General features: G+C 39.3%; 1 non-coding gene across 1 annotated transcript; it reads right to left on the bottom strand.

Moving 5' to 3' along the window:
• Positions 1–4,960: 4,960 nt before the first annotated feature.
• Positions 4,961–5,066, bottom strand: LOC112089572. The gene has a single exon (XR_002901207.1). It is a non-coding gene; the product is annotated as a small nucleolar RNA R71 (small nucleolar RNA).
• Between the last annotated feature and the right edge of the window lie 10,335 nt (positions 5,067–15,401).

Here is a 15,401-nt window from a genome sequence, read left to right as displayed (position 1 = left end):
TCTTGCTGTTTTGCATAATATCCTGTCTCTCCAGAAAAAGTTAACCCTAAACACATCAGCCTTACCATTAAAAAGCCTTTCTGATACCTAACCTTGAATGCCTTGTTTAATATCCTTATGATGAGAACCACTGAAACCTTTAATGAATGTTAAGAGCTAGTTGACTGGAAGTTAGTTCAGAGTGTGTAGATTTTCGCATGACGGATTAACAGACTACTTATGTTTGTATTTTGGTGAGAATTTTCTAGACTTGATCTGATTGATGCATTATCCATAATTAAGGTCTAGAAGTATGGTTGCTGATATTTTTGAGTTCCCTCTCATTTTTGTTGAATGATATTTTTCCAGATTAGATCTTGTTTTGTTTGAGGACAAACAAAGTCTTAAGTCTGGGGGAGTTGATACCACCTGATTTTGACTACTTTTCACCATTTATTTCAAATGGTTTTTCAAAGGTTTTACTTTGTTTTATGAACTTTTATTATGATTTGCATGTATTTGTAGTTTCAAAGCTCTTTTCAGGAAACTTAGGGAATATGATGGCAAAATGGAAAAAATCCACATTTTTAGCTCAAAGTCAGACCATCAGAAATTTAGCCTCAAATGAAGACTTTCTCACCTTCCGATCCAGCTCAAATTTGGAGACAATCAAGAGGATACAACCAGCTTTCCATAGCACTTTACATCACAAAGATCCAACGCTGCAATCAAAAGATACATGGAGAACAAGTTAACCCAGTTCACCAGTCCCGGAAGACTCTCACCCGCGGCAAACCCATGTTTTACCTGCCTTGGAAGACTCTCACCCCCGGTGGACGTTAGGACGAGCCACAATGCCCAACATCAAAGCCCACTTCGCCATTTGTCTTCAGAGAAGCCCTAAATGAGACCTGGAAGACCTTAGGACCTATAAATACATTGTTTAGCAGCCCTAAACGGGTGTGTGCTCCTGTAATGAGATTTTGAGCCACCAAACTTTTTTTTTCTAGGGTTAGGCGATGGAGATGGGGATTCTTCCCCAGATCCATTGTTCTTCGTTCTTTTTATCTTATTAACTTTTCTGTTTCATTCTTTTGCATTCTTCTATGTCTTTTATCATTCATTGGATCATGTAGATTAGTCCCAGAGAGTCCAGTTGTTTGAAGATATCGACAATCATATATATATATCGATTAGGATTTCTATTGTTCTTAGCCATATTCTGGATCTCATCTCTTCTAAGTTATTCGTAAAGCATGAGAGTAGATTCATGACCTATTCTCTGAGCCTAGGATCGATCAGAGCCAAGAGAGTGCTGTATCAAATCATCCATATCTAGCTTCAGAAGAACATAGTCGCTGTAGGAGTCGAAAGCTACCTATAGAAGATGTGAGCAGACGAATTCAGTGTTCATAGCATGATCTTAAGTTTAGCATGAGAGCAAGAGTTAATTGCTAGATCTAAGAGATTAGTTGATTAAGGTGACGACAGTTGGTTAATCATACATGTGTCTATTCTAGTTCAATGCAGATTCCCAGAAACAGATGAAGATAAATCGCCCGGAAGCTAGTTGGAAATGCCACCATGCATCAATTAGAGTAAACCGGAGAAGTCTAAATCGCCACCTATGAGTTTTAGAGTCTTTAGTTTGAGTCGATATGCTTTAGATGTTCTTTTAACAATTCATCCTGCATTGCATCTCTTGTGAATATTAGATTAGGTTTAGCTAAGGATCTTAACCAAAAACCCCAATTCTTTTATTGGTTTATGAGTTTGCTTACTTCCCAGTTTGTTGTTTCTTGCAGATTAGACATCCTCCCTGTGGATCGACACCCTAAGTCCTACAACGTACATCTGTGCACTTGCAGACACTAGGGTTTTAAAAATTTAAAACTTTTGGAGGACCAACGGGCTTGTAAAAAAACAACCCTAGGCCCGCAAGCCCATCAGCAGATGACAATTAATAATCATATGATCACTATATTAGAGACGCACTCATGAGTCATGACTAGATATCTCAAATCCCATTTGTAAACGGTTGTCACGGGAATGAGGATTCAATTATTCCATTTATTGATTTTTTTTTTTAAGTAAATTTATTTTTGGATTTTGTAGTCCTAGGTAAATATATGATTGCGAGAAAATCATCAAAAACTTTTGGTGAATCACTGTTGATATGTATTATCACACAAATAGGTAAAACAATAATTTAGATCGAAATTCGGTTTTATTGATATCAGATCAGAGTAAATACCATTGAGTTTGTTTTTGAATTGGTTATAAACGAACTAGGACTTAAAGACTAAAATGCATAGAGTATTTTAAGCTCTCAATCTCTAGGTCTCTCGGGATTTTTGTGCGTCTTCTTCGGTGTCAATTCCTCTCCTTTTTATATGTCTCATATGTTGGTCTTAGATGAGGTCTAGAGAGTTTCTCTTTCTCTAGGTTGATGGTGGAAACTTTCCTTATTCCTTCAGGAGGTTTCCACCGACTTAATGTTCATGGGCTTAGGTCGGCCCGTGAGTTCACCTAGCCTGATTCTTTCGGTATTTCACCATCGTTAACCGGTCTTAATCATGTCGATCTCGGTTTGTACCAGAGAAAACCGGGATGCAGTGATAACACCTGATTTTGACCACTTTTATGGATCACTTTCAATATCTTATGCATGTGTTTTCACTCATTTTTAAAAGGTTTTATAAGTGTTTTCCATGTTTTGGAGTTTTAAAAGGCTTTTCAGGAAACTTGGAGTTTTGAAGTGCATTTTGGAGCAAAAGTACATTTTTGAATAAATTCAGACCGTCAGAAATTTGGCAACCAATGAAGACCTTCTCACCATCTGATCATCCCCAAATTTGGAGACATTATAGGAATGACAACCAGCTTTCCAACACAATTGGAATCAAAGCAATCCAACCGCGGCTCAAGTGGTTTCATCAATGCACTGAAGGCCGATCAACACAAGCCTAGTCAAGGACAAGAGCTTTCACCCACGGCCAGGCTTGTCCCCACCGCGACTCAAGAGGTTTCACCCCCGGTAGACCTTTGACCGAACCTCAGGAGCCCAACTAAGGCCCATGACCCTTCCTGCACTCATTTTACAAGCCTTAGATGCCTAGATTTGGAAAAACACTATAAATACTCATTTTTAGGTCTTTTGTAAAGGAGCCTCTTTCTTCTCTTTGAGAGAAAACTCATTTGTAGTTTTAGGTTTTATTTTATGCATCTGTAGAAGCTCTCCATTGCCACTCTGTCTTCAATAAGAGAAGTATTTCTGCAACTTTTGTTTCTTTACTTTTCTTCTTTCTAAGTTCTAAACCGATGAGGATGTCTATCTCAGCCATGTCTGAGTAGTCACCTAGTTGGGTGAAAGGGAAATCCAAAGGGATCCCATGTTCGAATGACATCTAGGTTTTTAGGAAAAAGGATTTTGATTTTTACTTGATTCTCCCATTCATCCAAATCTCAAAGCGGTAATTCTGGATTGATCACACATAATCCGATCCTAGTTTAAATCCGATATACGAGAGTGTTATATCTGGGTTGCCTGAACATGATCTTATGGATGTCACCATTGTAGGAGACAAAAGCTACCTACGGAGGATGTGTAAGCTGAGATGGATTCCGATCTGCAATGCATGATCTTTTTCTGGAATGAGAGCGAGAGTTAATTGCCATGAATGAGTGATTAGATGATTAGGGTGACGAGAGTTGGCTCATCTTACAAGTGTCTATCCTAGTTTCGGAGTCATAGAAAATCCTTGCCTAACTTCCTTGTGTTTTAGAACATGAACCCTAAAGATGAATCTAGAATCCAGCGCCATTTTTCTTATAGTTTTGAACCGATTTTTATTTCCAGCTATTTAATTCTCTGCTTAATTAGATTTAGTGACAAACCAAAACTCCTTTTTATTAGATTAGGTCTACGATTGTTTTTAGTATCAGTTAGAAGTCCTCAACACACAAATCCCTGTGGATTCGATCCCTAAGTACTATTGTGTTTGCTGTGCACTTGCAGGTTGTCTAGGGTAAAACTTGTGTTGCCCATTGCACCCACATCAAGTTTTTGGCGCCGTTGCCGAGCATTTGTCGCTGTAGACATGATTTCTTAATCTAATTTCAATCCTAGACCTCAAGATTTTTGCGTTCTGCTAGAGATTTTCTAACTTCTCTTTTTATCTTTGCTTTCTTTGCTCTCAGGTTCAGGAAAACTAAGAGAAATCCTGACAACATTGTACTGCCCTTAGACGAGATTGACAAACACGAAAGAACACTTAGGAAACTGAGAGGAAGAACGCTCAAGATGGCCAATCCAAATGCCCATCAGGAAGATCTTTTGAACCGTGATCAAGATTATCACATTGGAGACGATGACCGTGATTCTATTCATGGTAATGACCTAGGTGCTGCCCATGAAGGAGATGGCCAGCCACAACTAGATAAAGAGGGAAACCGAGTCCCTGTGGATGCTACTCAAGCCGCTGATAACCGAAGGAGACAAGACCAAGTCGATCCAGAAGAAAGAAGGAATGATGAAAACATTGTTCCACCTAATGGTAGAGAGGTCAATCGACCGATAGAGCATCCCAATCCTGCGAGAAGACAGCCTCGTAATAGACTCATTGCCGATTTTGATACACCTCACCAACACTTTCAGAATAGATCAGCTATTCAAGTTCTTGTTCCAGCAAGAGGAGATCATGAGATAAAACCTCAAATTGTCTCTTTGGTGAAGCAAAATCAATTCCATGGAATCTCTACTGAGCATCCAATGGACCACATTGATCTTTCTGAAGAAATCTGTTGAATGGTGAGAACAACTCCAGAAACTATGGACTATGTGAAGTGTAAGTTTTTTCCTTTCTCTCTAAGTGATAAATCTTTTAGATGGTTAAAATCCATGCCATCTGGTTCTATTACTTATGGGAATAACGCAAGTCAGCTTTCCCGAACAAATTCTACACCAAGTCAAGATCGAACCAGCTGAGAAACAAGATACAAAGTTTCCAACAAGGCCCAATATAGTCATTCTATGAAGCCTGGGAGCGATTTAAAGAATATGAGAGAGATTTCCCTCATCATGGTTTCTCTGGAGCAAACTTGCTAAGCACCTTCTACATAGGACTTCGGCAGAAGTATCATTTTTCTCTTGACACTGCCAGCTATGGAGATTTCAGTTCGAAAAATATACCACAAGGGAGAGCACTCATCAAAAATTTGGCTGTAGCTAACAGCAACAACAACCCTGAGTATGACAGATCAAAGAAGACCATCATTAGTCATGACTCAAGGGAGATTGCTGAGCTAAAAAGCATGGTAAGTCAACTTCTTAAGTTTCAAAATAAGAATATACATGCTTGTGATACTGCTGCAGAAAATGAAGAAGATGGAAGATATGAAGATGATGGTATATACCAAGAAGAAGAAATCAATTTCATGGGAGCTCAAGCATACCAGAACCAATTCAGCCTAGCTTTCAACCACAACTTCAGGAATGCCAACTTCAACAATCTCTCATACAGGAGCCAAGGAGCCGAGAACTCCCAGAACCAACCCTATCCGCAACAGCAAAGGAGCTTTCCAAAAAAGTTCCAAAATGGGAACTATGGAGGAGGATATTTCCAACAAAGACCACATTTCAATTCTCAACAAGCACAAACCAGCTCATTAGAAGCAACCCTTTCCCAGCTAAGCAACCAGGTAAAATCGCTTGAACAAACTATGATGCCGACATCTCAAGGCAATGAGAAGTTAATCAGGGAAATGGGAGTGATGATCGATTGTATATAGAATGACTTGAATGGGAAGTTTGAATCTATTGCAACCCATGTCAAGAAGTTGGAACATCAGATAAGTCAGACTGCAGATTCAACGAAGAGACAACCACGACTCTTACCAGGAAGAGTGGAAGATAATCCAACGAAGTTCTGCAATGTTATGACAGCAGTTTTGGAAGAAGAACCTGTCGCATACTCTAAGGAAAAGTAGACACCTGAACCTCTCATGAAGGACTCTGAAACCCAGCATGAGAGAAGGAAATTAATTCTGGTTAAGGTACCAAAACGCTTGCCTGACCAAAGACTCAAAAAGTCCAAGGATCCAGGGCGTTTTTCTTTTACTTGTTCAATTTGCGGAATTGAATTTTCAGACTGTTTATGTGATTCTGGTGCTAATGTGAATGTTATGTCAAAATCTGTTGCTGAGAGACTTGGTATAGGAACATTTTTCCCATCTCCAGTAAGGAAAGTCTTTGGTGATTCATCTCAAAAGAGGACATAAGGAATGATCTAGGACTTGTCACAGGTGCTATTTATTGACAAAATTATCAAGTCTGCAGCCGATTTCCAAGTCTTAGAGATGGACCAAGACAAAGAGAGGCCCCTGATATTTGGTCGCCCATTCTTAGCTACTATATGTGCTATTATTGACCATGCAAATCGCTGTTTAGTTTTCTTAAAGGAAAAAGTTCTACAAGACAACACCTGATCACGCTCCCAACCGCAAGGACAAAAGCAAAGAGAAAATGTTGGAAAATGAAAAGGAGCTAAAAGCACTTGCATCCAGGCAATTTTAAAAGATCAAGATAGTAGTACCAATAGAAATCAGCAAGGAAAAAGAGAAAAACCTTGAAGAAATTGTTGAGAAGACAAAACATGTCTTTAAGGATGCGAAAAATCTTTAAGAAAGGAAAAGAGATTGTGATTCAAGATGAAGGAGATCCAAAGTTCAGGCTAAGGGGGATTCCAAGGACTCTTACTTCAAAAGATCCTACCTCTTCTTCACAATCTTAATCCTACCAAGAGTCTAGCTAAAAGACTTTAAACAAAAGCGCTTGATGGGAGACAACCCATTTGGTATGATTTGCTTTTCTTTTTATTTCTTTTCTATATGATATTTTTTTTATGAATTTCATTCTTTCATTAAACCTAGGAAAACCTAAAACATTCAAAAAAACCAAAAAATATAAAAAGATAAGAGGATGAAACACGAAAACAAGAGAAACCAGGAATTCCCGGGAGCATTTGACGGGGCTGCAATCAGCTCAGCCGCGGCCAAGCCCTCGTTTGCCGCATTCAATGACTCTCACCCGCAATCTAATTCTTCTCTGCCGCGGCCGCGCACACATGACCCACGGCCGGGCTTGTTTTTGCTTCCAGGCTTGTTTTCCCCGATTTCCCGCGAACCGGAATCACAAAATCCCGATTTATCCAGGATTGAACCGGGAAGTTTCCGAAACATAATTTCTGTGTCAAACACGCCAACCTAAGTCTTCTAAACTTTTAAAAATAATTTTTTCTTAGGAAAACACCTTTATAAAAGAAAAAGTAGATTTAAAAGATAAAAAAAAGTCTTTCTCTTCATGTTCTCCAACAAGCTTGGAGATTTTGAGAAAAAGACCAGATTTCAAACTTTCTTCCAAATTTTCGAACCTGTCTCATTCTTTTTCAAAGGAGATTTCAGATCTATCAGCACATAACAATTTCATCAAGGTATGGATCCAAATTTCTCACTTTTTCTTAAGAACCCAAATTTAGGGGTTTTTTAGAATGAGTAGAAATTTACCTTAGGCTGATTGGAGATTGTCTTTAAACTTAAGACTAGACTTCTGGGTAGTTTAATTGCATGATTAAACACCTAGACCGTAGAGATTTGAAGTTTTCGAAAATCTGAGATTTGAGACCTTGAGCAAATCAAAATTTGAAGATCTGTTTGATTCAGCTTTGCAAATCTGGATTGTTTATTCCTTGTTGATAGATACCCAGATTTGATTACATATGAGTGAGCATTACATCATCTTGATTTAGAAATCTCATGTTTTAGACATCAATATATCAAACTTGACAAGGAATTCTCAGATTTTGCAATGTTTGATGCATTTACAGCATCTTTGTCATATGAATGTGTTTGTGATAGCTTTATAAACACCTTGCTCAAAAAATCGATACAAAAGCCGCTTGATTTACTCTTTGTCTCGAGAATTTCGTTTTGCAGGTCATGGATCTCTCTCAGGTACGACTCATTCAAACCAAGAGGAGTTCTCATGCTAAAAAGCCCCATCCGCAGGAGACATATGACGCTCTAAACGAGACACAGCCGAGTGATGATGAACCCTTCTCCACCTTCATAGCCGCACAAAGGAGAATATTTTCAGGAGTGATAGAGAGAACTTCCACTCAAGAATCTGTACCTCGGAAAGCTAAGACTTCCTCTATGCCGAAAGTGAAGTTTGTTGGTAAAGCCATTGATCCATACATCAACTACTTGGAACAGCTTGAGAAACTGAAGATCAAGCCAACTCCAGCAATTGACTACTCAACTCTTGAGATGCTTAGAATCAGAGAAGATGTGATATGGTATCTTGATAGGCTTGGAATGAGATCATTCATGGAGCAGAGTTTTCCAACCTATGAGAGCCACACCAAGGAGTTCCTTGCATCAGCAACTTTGTGCTACAAGAAAGGAGCTACTCCTAGAGCTCTAGATGGCACATCCTCCTTCTCTATTGGAGGTCATCTCTATTCTCTTACAATTTTAAAGATGTGTGATGCTTTGAATTTGCCTTATTGTGATGAGATTGCATTGGAGAAAGATCCCGATGAGGATCTTTGGAAATTGATGGGTTATGGCGTTTATGACAAAGGAAGGTCCAAGGCTTCACTACTCTCTCACCCTGCTGTTTGCTATGTGCACAAGCTATTAGCACACACTGTATTTTCTCGAGCAAACCAGGCGAATGTCCCCAAGCCAGAGTTGGTGACACTACAGCTACGTTTCACAGATCACCCAAGGTTCCCTTGCTTTGCTTGCATCATTGCAAGGAACCTAGTGAAGGTTAAGCATGAGATACTTACATCTGAGTGTCACGACTACTCACCAGCTTTTGGGAGCATCATTACTTCGCTTATGGTAGCAGCAGGAGTTGATTTTTCAGCTGAGACACCTCTTAGAGAGGATTGGTTCGATCTCGCTCAGTTCTCTAGAGACATGACTATCACCAGGGCCAAGATGGACCCAATTGGATTCGCTTACAAGTTCTACACTAGTACCACCGAGTACATGGTCCTTCTACCTTCGGATTCAATGCCAGTTATTCTCAGATTAGAGCATCCACTATGAGTGATGCAGACTTTGGATCATTGAAGAAGAAGCTTGACCAGCAAGAGAAGATCAACAGGCGCATGAAGAAGTTACTGAAGAAGAACCACCGGTTTTATGATGACTCTTCTGCCACAGAGACAGACGACCGCCATGAGGCATATGCGCCTATCCATCACCACATCATACCCACGGTACGTTCTATCACCATTTTTATTTTATTTTATTTTAGACTTTTGTTTTTATTCACCATCTTCTCACCAACTTTTTCGCATTTGGGACAGTGTGATTTAAGTCTGGGGGAGGATGTTTATCCGTACTAATCTATTTTTCTTTTTTTCTTAACTTTTTCTGCAATTTTAAAAATTTTCTATGCTTATTAGAAGACCTTCAGTATTTTTTCAGGAATGTTTGACACAAAACTATGATGAGTAAGACCCATGTGCTTCTAGACTTTACATCCTAGTTATTTAGACTAGGCGGTAGCTAGAGTACTTGCAGTACGAACTCCCACTAGAGGATTTAATTCATGAAAATCTTTTCTGCCAGGATATACTAGCTCATTTCACTTGAACATAATCTTGACATCTAATTTTCTCATCATTGGTTTTAGCAGGCATCATGATACACATCTAGGAAATCTTCACCTTATTGTTACCACTCTTTGTTGTCCTAGATGGTCAATTCATCTTTAGCTGGTACCACACCCTTTACCCAAAACCATCATTTGAAGCAAAGGCTACAAGTATTTGAGTATTGGTTTTTAAAACCTAGACAAAATCTAAGTCTGAGGGAGTCATGAGGAGAACCTGAAGAAAGGACATCAAGAATCTGAAGGCAAGAAGAATGTGACTGGAAACTGTGGATATCAACAGCTCAACCCTCTCTTGCTGTCTTGTCTCTCTAGAAAAGCTAACCCTAAACACTAAGAACCTTGATAACACCCGATTTTGACCCATTTTCACCATTGATTTCAAAATTTTTCAAAGATTTTAATCAGTTTTAGGAACTTTTATTATGATTTCCAGGTATTTGTATTTTCAATGCTTTTTTCAGGAAACTTAGGGAAAATTATGGCCAAATGGAAGAAATCCACTTTTTTAGCTTAGAGTCAGACCGTCGGAAGTTTGGTAACAAATGGAGGCCTTCCCACCGTCTGATCCAGCTCAAATTTGGAGACAATCAAGAGGAGACAACCATCTTTTCCTAGCACTTTACATCACAAAGATCCAACGGTGCAATCAAAAGATAATGGGAGAACAAGTTGTTCCAGTTTACATGTCCTGGAAGACTCTCACCCGCGGGAAACACATGTTTTACCTGAAGACTCTCACCCCTGGTGGACATTAGGACGAGCCACAAGGCCCAACATCAAAGCCCACTTCGCCATTTCTCTCCAGAGAAGCCCTAAATGAGACGTGGAAGACCTTAGGACCTATAAATGCATTGTTTAGCAGTCCTAAACGGGTGTGTGCTCCTGTAATGAGATTTTGAACCACCAAACTCTGTTTTTCAAGGGTTAGGTGATGGAGATAGGGATTCTTTTCCAAATCCATTGTTCTTTCTCTTTTTTATTTTATTAACTTTTCTGTTTTATTCTTTTGCATTCTTCTATGTCATTCATCATTCATTGCATCATGTAGATTAGTCCCAAAGAGTCAAGTTGTTTGAAGATATCGATAAGCATATATAACGATTAGGATTTCGATTGTTCTAGACCATATTCTGGATCTCACCTATTATAAGTTGTTCATAAAGCATGAGAGTAGATTCATGACCTATTCTCTGAGCCTAGGATCGATAAGAGCCATGAGAGTGCTGTATCAGATCATCTGTACCTAGCTTTCGAAAAACATAGTCGCTAAAGGAGTCGAAAGCTACCTATAGAGAAGATGTGAGCAGACGAATTCAATGTCTAATGCATGATCTTAATTTTAGCATGAGAGCGAGAGTTAATTTCTAGATCTAAGAGGTTAGTTCATTAAGGTGACAAGAGTTGGTTAATCATATATATTTATATTCTAGTTCCATGCAGATTCCCAGAAACAGATGAAGATAAATCTCCTGGAAGCTAATTGGAAATGCCATCATACATCGATTAGAGTAAACCGGAGAAGTCTAAGTCACCACCTATGAGTTTAAGAGTCTTTAGTTTCAGTCGATATGCTTTAGATGTTCTTTTAACAATTCATCCTGCATTGCATTTCTTGTGAATATTAGATTAGGTTTAGTTTAGGATCTTAACCACAAACCCCAAAAATTTTATTGGTTTATGACTTTGCTTACTTCCCAGTTTGTTGTTTCTAGAGACATCCTCCCTGTGGATCGACACCTTAAATCCTATAACGTACATCTGTGCACTTGCAGACACTAGGGTTTTATAAATTTAAAACTTTTGGAGGACCAACGGGCTTGTTAAAAAACAACCCTAGGCCCGCAAGCCCATCAAGTAATTGGCGCCATTTCTGGGGAGGTTGAAGCCGCAGAAGACTATATATATATGTCGAGTTTCTGCCAAAGCAACATAGGAAGTAAATCAAATTCATAAACACCCTAATTTTTTTTCTGCTTATTTTTTATTCCATTTGCCCTAGTTTCATAAACCTTTGAAGCATGGATCATCCAAGGAGAAACCCTAACCCCGAGCGAAGGTCCTGCGATCTGTGTGAAGCTCCCTGCGCATGTGAATCACCCTCTAGGCATGATTTATATCATCAAAGACAATGAAATTATAGAGAAGAGGCTTAAAGACATCGAAGAAGGCGAGGCAAAGAACACGATCACCCTTCGTCAAACACTTAAGGGACAAAGAGGCTGCAATTTTCTGATCGAAGAATTTGTGAGAGATTTCTAAGACAGCAAGTGGTACTCTCATGGAGACAAGATAGAGATGAGTGAAGAGATGGAAAAGATCACAAACAAGACAGAAGAGCTTGATGCTACTTTAGACAAAGTTGTCTATGCTTTAGATGAAGTAGAAGAGAAAGTTGAAAAACTTTCTAAAGATCATAAAGAGTATGATCTGAACTCTGGAATCAATGATTTGGATACCCAAGACGTGCCTGACAACCACTGGAAGCAAGAGAACAACCATGGAGAAGAAGAGATTGAAGAAGCAAGCATGGAGAGCCGGAGGAAGCTGACAGCGGCTGCGACCACTTCACCCGCGGCCAGAGCCACTTCCACCGCGGCTCCGAGCTCTTCACCCACGGTGGAGCACGACTTCTCAGATCAGGAGAGCTTTCAACCTCTTTCTGAAGCCTGTTCAACAGAAAACCGACCTCATGTAACCAGACCTAGGTTGTTTGATCGAGCTGTCTTCTCAATCACTACACAAGCTGATTGCGATTGTAAATGGGGTATTGGTTTGTTCTACTAAGCTACAGGTTTTAAATTTATAACCCCTGAATGTCTGCAAGTGCACAGATGTGCGCTGTAGTATTTAGGGTATCGATCCACAGAGACTTAGTTGTTTCAGTACGAATTCACGGCAATGCTTAAATCAGACTAGAACTAAACAGTTTGGGTTTTGGTTTTGGGTTTTGGTTGTCACGAAATCTAAAATAGAAAGCAAAGCAAGCAAAAGCAATTAAGAACAAAAGCAAGTAAACCAAGTAAAAAGCGATTAAAGAAAGGCGAATGGAAGCAAGTAAATAGCGAATGAAAAGCAAACTAAATCGAAGGTTGTAAACAATAAAAGACAAACGTTGGGGCTCAAGGGTATCGCAGGGATTCATGGACTAGGCTATGTCTATTTTAAACAAGTGATAAAGGTAACCAACTACGTATGTTCTAGAACTCGAGGCACAGAAGTATGAATAGCCTACTTTCGCAGCACTAAACAGCTATCTCTCGCAACCCTGATCAGTACGTTTCCACTCTGATCCTGGAAGGGAAAACATGCAATAGCAGGACAAGACTCATCAACACTCACAATTCAACTACAGGTAGGTTTCCACTCCTATAGAAGAATTGTTCGTTTCACCCTAGCTCAGACAATCAATGAAAGCTTTCGCAACATATCATATCAGATCGGCTTCTAAGTGGCCCGCAAAGAATCACGCAGTAGAATCAAAGGCAAACGAAGAACATCTAGAAGATTATAAATCCTAAATCTACCGATTCATAGATAAGACACACGAAATTCCATTTGAAAATTCCCTTTAAACCCAACTGGGAAACTACTCAAACATATTGTAAACAATCATCACAGAGTATTGAAAGTTACAGGAAATTAAAGAAAAGAAGGAAGAAAAACAAAGAACGGAGAAGCAGATGGAGGCGCGATGGCTTCCTCCAGCGGCAGCTCCTCCTTCAAGGGGGGCGGCCTCCTAGGGTTTGTGAGGCACATGAACTCTCTCTCTCTCTCTAAGTCTAAATTTTCGGTCTTTATTGGTCTCCCCTCTTTAGAATGACCGAAAGAGGGTATTTATAGCTTCTAGAGTGGTCTTGGACACTTAGGGCTTCTAAAATAACGAAAGGAATTGATCTGGGCTTTAATTAAGTCGTCTGGAAAGTGAACGACCAATGTCTGCGGTCGCGGTGGCTCTACCCGCGGGAAAACAGGTGTTGGCAGTGGTCCCGGCTCATGGCTCTCTTCCGGAACTGCATTTTTTGTCATTCTTGCATCAGGAGTATCTGAAGATCTAACCATTGGATTGTCTCCAAACAAAGTGCATTAAAAATCTGGTTGGAACCTATATGTTGTCTCAAATTTTGGGGGTGATCAGACGGTGAGAAGGTTTTCATCTCTTGCCATACTTCTGACGGTCTACATTTATCCAAAATTGCTTATTTGTTCCAAAATTGCATATCTTTTGCCCAAGTTTCTTGTAAAGTCTTTTGAAACTCTAAAATATTGAAATACTTTAAAAACCATTGAAAACAGAGTTAAAACACCTGCATAAGACATAATTATGATCCATAAAAGTGGTCAAAATACGGTGTTGTCACAAGCATCAAAGGAAAAGGAAGAATCCAACACTTATGCATCTTGCAACATGGTTTACACTTGCGAAAATGAGCTTCAAGAGAAATTCTCAGAATATGAATAGTATGGTTTGTTTGTAAAAGATCCAAACCCTGGGGACGATTCATCTGATGACAAGATAGAACCAATAACCAAGAGCATATCTAGAGAGAAACTAATCGAATTCAACAAGTTTGTGAAATCCATTCCTCTCTACCATGGGTTCGACGACGTCTGGAAGCAAGGCTGCCTTTAAGTTTTCTTCGAACTCTGCACAAAGTTCAAGACAAAGGTCGATTTCTTATCTCTTGTGACATTAGAGGTGAAAGATTCCTCAATATTCTTTTTGATTCTGGAGCTTGCATTAACATGATGTCTTGATTAACTGCTTTGAGACTTGGCATTAAGCACATCTCAAGTACCAGGACAAAGATTAGCTTATCAGATCATTCAAGTGCAACACCAAGAGGGATAGCCCAAGACATTCCTATAATATTTGGAGATTGCATTGCACCTGTCGATTTATACATAGTAAAGACCAAAGATGACTCTTATCCAGTTATTCTTGGATGGCCTTTCTTAGCAACTGCTGGAGCCATCATGGATTGGCCCAACAAGCGAGTTTCCTTTGCCAATATCGACAAGGACATCTTCTATGAAGCTACACCACTTAAGAGCAAAAGAGGAGAGCAAATAGCCCAGGCATTTGAACCAGAAGAACTCTGGAGTGATGAAGAGCCTGCAAGACAGAACAGGAGGATTTCGAAAAAGACTTGTCTTAAGACAAGATCCTATTTGAACTAACTCTTTTCTTTGCAAAGTCTAGCTAAAGACTATTTAAGTCTGGGGGAGGATTTCATCCCTTTCTAACCACATTTTCTTTCATGAGTCATTGCATTCTACATTTTCTTTAAAACTTTTCAAATTTTTTGATTTTCTTAAAACCTTTTCAAAGTCTTTGGAGTTTCAAAGAGTGATTTCAAAGGTCAAAAACATTTTGAGGGAATAATGACAAAATCAAATGATGATAACCAACCTGTTTGCTTCTACACCAATCACTCATAAAAGCTCTTTCAAGGTTTAGTACTAGACTAGGCAGTAGCTAGAGTACTTACACTACTAAATCCCACCAGAGGACTTCTATTCATGAAGATATTTTCTGCCAAGATATACTAGCTCATTTTACTTGGACTTAATCTTGACATCTAATTTTCTCATCATTGGTTTTAAGAAGGCATCATGATATACATCTAGGACATCTTTTCCTTATTGATACCACTCTTTGTTGTCCTAGATGACCAGTTCATCTTTAGCTGGTACCACACCCTTAACCCAAACCTTCATTTTCAAAGTTTTT

This window comes from Eutrema salsugineum, unplaced genomic scaffold (genome assembly GCF_000478725.1).
Source record: "Eutrema salsugineum unplaced genomic scaffold, Eutsalg1_0 scaffold_12, whole genome shotgun sequence".
Classification (NCBI taxonomy): domain Eukaryota; kingdom Viridiplantae; phylum Streptophyta; class Magnoliopsida; order Brassicales; family Brassicaceae; genus Eutrema; species Eutrema salsugineum.
This window is presented reverse-complemented; position numbering and strand designations above follow the sequence as displayed.